Here is a 9,110-nt window from a genome sequence, read left to right as displayed (position 1 = left end):
CTTTTAACTCCCACAATGCATATTACCTTATACCAGTGTTTCCCAACCTCATTCACGGCACACCTTTTCATTGGAAAAAATCTCGAGGCACACCACCAACAAAAATCTGTTAAGTGTTACACCAGCTTCCATATTAAAATCAGTTATATTACAACAAAAGACGTAAAGTTCTATTCCTGTATATGTATGGAGAGTAAGAATTGTCTCTGTGCAACACTGTGGTGTTTCTTAGCAACTGACTTGAAAATGAGTCCACGGGAGCACTGCAACGGCGGCAGGCAGAATTTTTGCAAGAACAATTCATTTTAGGATGAACTCTCGATACAAATATTTTCATTGGATTGAAGGCAATGGCGTTAACCACTCGACCAGAGCTCTTGCTGTACTTAGGGTTAGGGTTTGTGTTAGGCTTGCTCTCGCTTTTGCTGTGCTTAGGGTTAGGCTTGCTCTGATATTTTTGAACTTACCGTAATTTTCGGACTGGAAGTCGCACCGGAGTATAAGTGAGCAGCAGGGGGGGGCCCCATTTCAACCCCTTCCACTGAGTGCCAAGCAGGGAAGAAATGGGTACCATTGTTATAGTCACTGGTATGACTCGGCAGGGGTTTGAACCCACAACCTCCCAGTCTCAGGGCGGACACTCTCCTCTCTGGCCACTGAGCTGGTAAACACTTGTGTCGTAGTATAACACTTGTAGTCGTTTTTAAATAACGTGTATACCTATATACGCCTAAATATTGTTATCCAATATATCTACTGCAATTTCACATTAGATTGTTGGTTTGAAATTTGCTTTTGATATTATTATTTTTAATAAACATTTATGTTAAAACGTGTCTGGCGTCTTAATCCTTGTTTTTATATTCGCCAATTAAAACATAAAAATCAGACATTTTATATGACAATATGTGTAGGTACACTACACGAGGTTAAAAAAAAAAGAGAATAAATAAATAAAGGGTTAATTGCACAACAAAAGCACGTTTACAAATATACAATACAAATATACTCGATACAAATATTTTCATTTGATTGAAGGCAATGGCGTTAACCACTCGACCAGAGCCTGCTCGGGAACCAAAGGAGATTTGGTCATATTGATAGGGTATCCTCCATCCAAACATGTTCGGTGTTGAAAGTTTCAACGGATAGTCCGAAGCAAGCCTTTCCACAGTAGTCACCATGACAGGCGACCACCTGGTGGCGTTAGTGTGTCGAGCGCCGTTGGACGATCAGGAGAAGAAGATTTGAATCGACGGATGTGACGTCAGGGCTTTAGGTCAATTGAAGACAGGTGTGCTCGTTCAAGGAGAGTTATCATATGCAGGTGCCACCGGGCGCGGGCCGGCGGCGGCGGCGGCGGAGGAGGAGGACGGTTTCTCAGGTAAGCGAGCATGCTAGCAAATGTTTGTCGTCTCCTGCCGTTTCTCACGACGGCACGCTTTGTTGCTTTTTCTCACAAGCCTTTTTTTTCAATTGATTTTGTTTGTCGCAGGATTGTCGTACTCTCGTGACTCGGCAACGTCACGTCCACCGCGACGGTGGGCCTGGAGGTAAATTGTAGGCCGCAGGCCATTTAACCCGTGAGCAAATGTTTGCAGTTTCTTACGATGCCATTTATTATTTCTTGCAGGATTTTCGCTGTCTAGGGAGTGCTTGAGGTTTCGGCACGGCACGACACGGCACGCCACACTCCACTTTGCGTCGCGTCGCGTCGTTGCGCGTTTTGGTGGTATTTTAAATGTCTTTCGCGGTTGTTGTTTTTTCATGCTGGCCAGCATTTTTTTCATTCGTCTGTCTGTAGACGGTTCGTAAATGACGCCGCCGATAAGCGCGTGTTTGTCTGACTATAGGAAATGTTAGTTTGACTCTAGTCAACTTAACCATATTTTAAATTATTTTATACGATGCGTGTGCCATTTCCGTGTCATGCAAACTGGTGAATGCAACGTATATGTTACGTCATGTCCAAATCGGACCAAATCCATTCAAAGATGGCGCCCGCCCGCTCTCGTTCCGTTACGGAACAAACATTTGCCCGGTTTATTTTCTCCCGTCTTGGACACCGCCAACCTGGATCATCTGTCCAATGTGAGGGGAGTTGATGAATGATGATATTAAAATATGAATTATAATCCTGAATAATTATCATAATTTACTACAATGTGATGATTATATATTTTTTTCAAATGTAAAACTCCACTTAGAATGTATCAAATTCAAAGATGAACTATAATTTTGATCAATTATCGTAACTTACTACAATATAATATTTTTTTTCAAATGTAAAACTCCTAGTATGTATAATTGTTGGTAAAAAATCATGCCATTGGCACTCGACTCAATGTCTATTTTTGTTGCAATCATTTGCTTGTCTTTTGTAGCACTAAAAACTGCCGCCCAGCCAGCATCCTTCTATACAAAGCAAGCAGGAGGCTCTTGAAGGAGCCCTTTCAGTGATGTTGAGGACACTGAGGAAGAGTAGTCCTAAATCAGGTGAAAACCTGTTTTTGTCAAGTTTCAACTTCCCAACACACAATGGTTGTCGAGTTTTAGCTTCCCAGCACACAATTAATGGCTGTCTGTGTTTTTGTAGGCTGCAAGAGGAGCCGAATGGGACAATTCCATATGAAAAGGCACGATGGCCTATCCAAAGAAGCGATGGCCTATCCAAAGGAGCCATGGCCTATCCAAAGGAGCCATGGCCTATCCAAAGGAGCCATGGCCATATGCAAAGGAGCAATGGCCATATGCAAAGGAGCAATGGCCATATGCAAAGGAGCAATGGCCATATGCAAAGGAGCAAAGGAGCAATGGCCATATGCAAAGGAGCAATGGCCATATGCAAAGGAGCAATGGCCATATGCAAAGGAGCAAAGGAGCAATGGCCATATGCAAAGGAGCAATGGCCATATGCAAAGGAGCAAAGGAGCAATGGCCATATGCAAAGGAGCAAAGGAGCAATGGCCATATGCAAAGGAGCAAAGGAGCAATGGCCATATCAAGTCAAGAATCAAGCATCGCGCTGCAAAAGTCGACGTGTGCGGATCATGTGCCCAGGAGGGGGCAGTGTGGTTGCCTTTGGTTATGGGTGCACGACGGAAAGGTTGCAGGTGTGGACAGTGTTTAGGGCTCTGATGGTTGGTCTTGCTTTCGAGGTGCGCTGTGGTTGTGGCTGGTCTGGATCCAGCGTTGTCTTGTGCTTGGTTGCCATTGACGGCCCACTTGGGGGAGGACGTGGTTCCGTGGATGGACACAAAACTGAACTTTGACGTGGAGCTGAATGTCCAATTTTGCCATACGACTTGTACCATTGTGTATCTTTTTCTAACCTGCCACTGTCGTAGTTGCTGCGTTCTTTGTTCTTTCCCCTCGGTGTAGGGTGGCGTCGGAGCGAGCCGATCCCGAATGTCCAATTGTGCAATTTGACTTGTGACATTTTCTTTTTCTAACCTACCACTGTTGCACTTCCTCTAACCCTAACCTACCACTGTGGTACTTGTGTTCTTTGTTCTCCCCTAGGTGTTGGAGCGAGACAGTCACATTGTGTCTTTTTCTAACCTAGCACCGTTGTGCTTGATCGAAGCCTAACGTACCACTGTGCGTCCTTTGTTCTCTAGGTGTAGGGGGCGGTGTTGGGGCGAGCCGGTCCACGGTGAAGACTTAATGATGTGAGCAGCGCCCAACTCATTGCATGTTCTACCTTTTGCAGGCCGGACGCAAAAGGGGGGTGCATGGCCCGATTCGACCCGGTGGCCGTCACCAAGAGTACCTAACCGCTGTGATCAAGTAAGCAAGTGACCTACAACTTGGGGTGCTCTTTGCGTTTCTAACATTTGTTTCTGTTTGTGCAGATGGCGACCGGGACGCGACACGATCTGCTCAGAGGTGGACGGACCGCTGTGGCATCGCTCTGAAGTAGCAGAGTTCTGAGGGAGACCCGCTTCCCTGGAGGCGTCGACCTGCGCAGCTTCAGCATGTGAAATGGATTTTTTTCTTTTCTTTTTAGTTCACACCGGCGGTGTCCAAATGTCTGTTTGAGGGCTGCGTACTGAATCAAATTGAGAATTCTTTGACACAAATTCATTCAATCAATCACAAAATGTTGCCATTCATATTTTGTGCTACAAAGTAGTGTTGCGTTCATTCGTGTGGTGTGTTGATCAAGTTGGCCCGAGGCTACCATTTGGACACCAATGGTGACGTGTGTGTAGGGCTGCACCTGGATTGGAAAACCGTCATATGGTGGTATAGGTCGTTGACATGCACTTTAGGAAAACAAAGATTTTTTTCTATTCATGTGGCAAATGAAACATGTTTTCTGGCCTCCTAACTATTTGTAATGAGTTTAGAAGATAACAAGTCATTGATGCAAGTTAAAGTTAACTGGTCTAAGTGATGTCATTGCGATCAAATAGTTCCTCTCCATCCTAGAATTTTGCACAACTTTGCTCAATGCTGTGGTCTGGCCCAATACTGCCATATCGTTGGTATTCCAAAATGTTGTGCAGCCCTCATTGAGTGCCAAACGCGCAGCGACGGCAAGCGACTGCAAGCGCAAGCGACCGCGCAGCGACTGCAAGCGCAAGCGACCGCGCAGCGACGGCAAGCGCAAGCGACCGCGCACGCGACGGCAAGCGCAAGCGACCGCGCAAGCGACGGCAAGCGCAAGCGACGGCAAGCGCAAGCGACCGCGCAAGCGACGGCAAGCGCAAGCGACCGCGCAAGCGACGGCAAGCGCAAGCGACGGCAAGCGCAAGCGACGGCAAGCGCAAGCGACGGCAAGCGCAAGCGACGGCAAGCGCAAGCGACGGCGCAGCGAGACTTTTGTGCTTGTCTTGCAAGGTGGAAGAGACGATGTATGAAACAAAGAGCCGATGGACGGAGGCCACCAGACCCGCAATTGGTGAGCGGGGTGCAAAGGAAGGAATCACCCAAAGAAAGCAGTCGCCAAGTGTTGACGAGGAGCCTGATGCATGACTGGCCAAGGCTGGCCAGAGGTGGTGACATGGCAATCCAACAAGTGCAACGCACTTGTTAGTTTTAATTTGATTTCCTTATTTGTCTGCCGTTCAGGGTTGCCGGGGCGGCGGATGGGACGAGCGCGAGCCTGCACCCGGAGGGACTGGGCTGCACCCACAAGACCAGGGAGTGGGCAGGTCATGAGTACGTTGACAAATGTGAGCCGCATGCAACTGAGAGCCGTTTGTCTTTTTGCACTTGTGCGAGGCGGAAGACGAGTCCAACACCGGCCGGAGCAGACCCGGACCTTGGCCCGTGACGAGCGTCCCGCACGAGACTGATGGGTGCAGATGCAGCCAGCGTTTTGGGGGGAGTATGACTTTGTTTTTTCTTTTGTGCTTTCCCTACCCCTGTCGGTTTGAATAGGGTAACTAGTAGCACGCACGGGCATTTGGGTTGCTGTGACCCTCTAGATACGAATCGGCAAAGTAGACACCCCATGCCCTCCTCCCTCCCCCTCTTCCTCCCTCTCTCGCTCTCTTTCTCCAACGCGCCCGGCAGTACCTGCATGGCCTGGTGCACTCGGGGTGGAACGTGGCTATACCTTGCCCTTTGTGGAATACCAGGGTATAATGTCTGCCAGACCGGGTCCCAGTGTCGTCGACGGTGTCGAGGACAAGGAGATTCTCCGTGACGCTCTCCGTGACGTCACGTTTTCCTCTTTTCCCACTCGGGGCCAAGCCAGCTCTACTCAGGGGGAACTGGCCGGTTGCGTTTAAGTGCGCACCAAAGCCTCTTCTCATCTCCTCTCGCTCTCTCCCTCCCTCCCTCCCTCCCTCTCTCCCTTTTTGTAAGGGGTTAAACATTTCATAACTCGGATCGCTCCAATGCGGGAGGGCCGTATGAGGCATGCGCCAGCCCGTGCGTGCCGCTAGTTACCTGATTCAAACTTACCTTAGTCAAGGTTGGGGGGGTGGGGGTGCTAGTGAAATTTTTCCCCTTGCAAAAACCACCACAATGTCTGCCTTTCAGGATTGCTGGGGCACTGGATCTGATGGGTGCCTGCACAGAGAGGGACTGGACAGGACCGCGAGACCAGAGGGTAATAATAAAAAACTTTATTTGTAGAGCACCTTTCACACAAGAAATGCAGCTCAAAGCACTTTACAACAAAGAAAGAAATTATAAGCATTGAATTCTTCATATAGGAACAGACATAAAAAGAAAGAACAAAAACATTCATGTGTACATACGCTATTAATAAAGGAGCTTAAAATAGGAACACGCTTTAATAGACAGGTAATGAGTACGTCCACAGAAGTGAACCGCGTGCAACAGAGTGCCGTTTTTCTTTTTGCAGTGGCACGAGGCGGAGGATGAGTCCAAACGTCGAATACCGGCCGGGGGGGGAGCCAACCTTCGCCCGTGATGAGCGGCCGACACGAGACGGACGGGTGCGGATGCGGCGAGGGCAAAGCGCCCAGCCAGCATTTAAGGAGAGTATGACTTTGTTTTTTTCTTTTGTCCTTTCTTTCCTAAATCCCTCCCTCCCTCCACTTTTTCACTGGGTGTGCACACTGGCTATCTGCATGATGCCTCTTTCTTTCTCTCTCAGCGCTGCGTCATTTTGCAATATTGTTGTTTTACTGTTGTTTTTTTTAATCATGAAATGAACTGTTTGTACTGTAATTGTGTGTGTGTACCACTGAACTGCAATTAAACTGTGAACTGAATTCAAGTGGTCCATTTTAAACATTGGCATTGGCAGTCTATCGTGCATACGAACTGGAATCATTTGAGACATTCTCAATGACAAGACAATTGTAAAGTTAGGCTGAAACAAAATTGACTTGTTAAATATGCAGTGTCAGGCTTTTTATTTTTTTAACTACAAAAAGAAAAGCTGCATGCATTCTAAATTGTTGACAAAAGCCAAGTAGCCAGACACCTATAGATGCCAACGACAAGTGTACAAAAGCTCTCTGTTGTGATCAGTAAGTCATCTTTGGCAACCCTGCTTTAAAATGGCCACCGAACTCAGAATCTTGCAGAATGTTGGTACATTTTTCTGTACGAGTAAAAGCTGTTTTAATGTGGTCAGAGCCATTTTTGGTTTGTTTTGAATAGTCATGCATCATGTGGGCATTCTTGTGAATAAAATAAACAGTCGTGTGTTTGCTTCCTGTTGGTGGTCTTGTAAATAAAGTCAACTTTGGTGTCATCATTCGCGATGTGCCTCAATCGATGGTGCATCTCTTGAATGTGAAACTTCTTGCATGTTTTGTTGCAGGGCTTGGCGTCCCCATTGGCTGTCTGACTACAAAAAAGGCTGTTGCTGTCCAGTCCAGGTTGCTGCTATAGTCAATTGAATTTGTAAACGCAGCGTGTAACTTCCAGGACCTTAGCTTTCAATTCAAAGCAGTTGCGTAACTACACGGCCAGCCTCGGTACATGTACTGGGTGGTACCACCCAGTTCAGAGTGAAGCAAAGGCCAGAGTGTTCTTATTCATACCGGCATCCTTATGAAATTGACCATATCAGAAAGGCTAGATGAATTCCAAGTGCTGCCACCGAGTAGCAGCGTATTTGCCTCAACCTGTCTGATGCTGGGTCAATGCGATGCACCTTGCGTTGTTTTGCCCAAAACAACCTAAGAAATGAAGTACTGCTGTTATCTCGCCAGTGTGCATGTGTGTTAAAAGTACAAAACAAACTCATTTGCATGATAGACGTCTAAACCGCATGCTAGATATTTGCCTCAACCCGTCTGATGCTCTATTTAACTGTATGGGATCATTTTTAACAATTTTAATCATTTAAATTTTTAAGTACATTACAAATGATAGGCGCCCCAATTAGACAGCTGGGTCAATGTGACCCGTCTTTTGCGGTTTGTTCTGCCCAAAGCAACCTAACAAATACACATAAGTACTGCCGCTATCTCGCCAATGTGCGTGTCTCTAAAATGTACAAAGCAAGCAAATTCATTTGCATAATAAACTTCCAAACCACATGCTAAAAAATATGCATGTGATGCAGAAAGTCTTCTGTAGCTTGCTAAGATTTGCCAATTTGAGCAATGCCGTATCTGAACCCGAGGCTGGGGGTTGCCCGTCCATGTGCCTAATCGCTCGGCCATTGGTACATCAGCAATGCTCCTTTCTATGTCTCCTCATGTCCTCAGCACTGCAAACCTTTCTGACGGTACACCATATGAAGTAAATAACGGAATGTTGTTTTTTTACACCTCTAATGTGTATCAAGCATACCAGATGGTGTTTTAGAACAGCCTAGAATAGTAAATAGTAAAAAAAAAAATAAAGTAAAAAAAAATTAAAAAAAACTTGTAAAGTCCTAAAAAGTTATCTATTTATAGACATCGCTATGTAGCGAATGTCGCAGCTCAGCGTATGCAGTAGGGGGCGCAGGCGGCAGGGACCGCGGGCGGCATGGGGGGCGCAAGCGGCGCAGGCAGTATGGGGCGCAAGCAGCAAGGGTGGGGAATCGAACCCTGGGTCTCAGGTGTTCAAGCGCAGCGACGGAGCCACTCGCCAAGCGTGGCGAGCTCGGCAGTGACCCCGCTTTCACTTCGAGTCATTCTTGCACGTTCAGTATTGCGCTCCGCGCGCGCTGGGTAAGTACAAAAGAGAACTGGCGGCCGCCAGCTGTCACGTCACACTGGCCGACCGGTTCGTGACACGGCCTCATGCCCCGTACATCCCTGGTTCGATCCCAGTGGTGGGAACTTTCTCCGGCCCACTTTTGTAAGTGTGTGAATACATGCATAGAGGTTGCATGTCGACGCATTTATTTATGTATAAACGCCCAGTGTGGCCCCGCCCGCAAGTGGGCGGGGCGATGCAGCGGGCCCCGCCCCCATCGAAATGGCCCCGCCCCTCGCTCCGCCCCCTGCCCTACAAAAAACAGTAGGGCAGGGGGCGGGGCTACTGTATATACAGTATATATATATATACTGTATATAAAGACAGTAGGGTAGGGGGCGGGGCGAAGCCCCGCCCCCTACCCTACTGTCTTTCAATACACTATTAAAGACAGTAGGGTAGGGGGCGGGGCGAAGCCCCGCCCCCTACCCTACTGTCTTTATATACAGTATATATATATATATATACTGTATATACAGTATATA

At 47.4% G+C, this 9,110-nt stretch overlaps 1 long non-coding RNA gene across 4 annotated transcripts; it reads left to right on the top strand.

Moving 5' to 3' along the window:
* Nucleotides 1-1,171: 1,171 nt before the first annotated feature.
* LOC148387678 (uncharacterized) lies at nucleotides 1,172-7,186 on the top strand. 4 transcript variants are annotated; one of them, XR_015862758.1, is made up of 9 exons: nucleotides 1,279-1,384; nucleotides 1,496-1,553; nucleotides 1,634-1,661; nucleotides 2,385-2,496; nucleotides 2,597-3,789; nucleotides 3,855-5,000; nucleotides 5,077-5,335; nucleotides 5,995-6,064; nucleotides 6,323-7,186. It is a non-coding gene; the product is annotated as an uncharacterized LOC148387678 (long non-coding RNA). The 4 variants fall into 4 exon arrangements; XR_015862755.1 differs by having other exon boundaries at nucleotides 1,172-1,384; nucleotides 1,634-1,729; nucleotides 5,077-6,064; XR_015862756.1 differs by having other exon boundaries at nucleotides 1,188-1,384; nucleotides 5,077-6,064.
* The last annotated feature ends 1,924 nt before the right edge of the window (nucleotides 7,187-9,110 follow it).

Source organism: Syngnathus floridae, chromosome 14 (assembly GCF_059516105.1).
Source record: "Syngnathus floridae isolate MCC-2025c chromosome 14, RoL_Sflo_1.0, whole genome shotgun sequence".
NCBI lineage: Eukaryota > Metazoa > Chordata > Actinopteri > Syngnathiformes > Syngnathidae > Syngnathus > Syngnathus floridae.
This window is presented reverse-complemented; position numbering and strand designations above follow the sequence as displayed.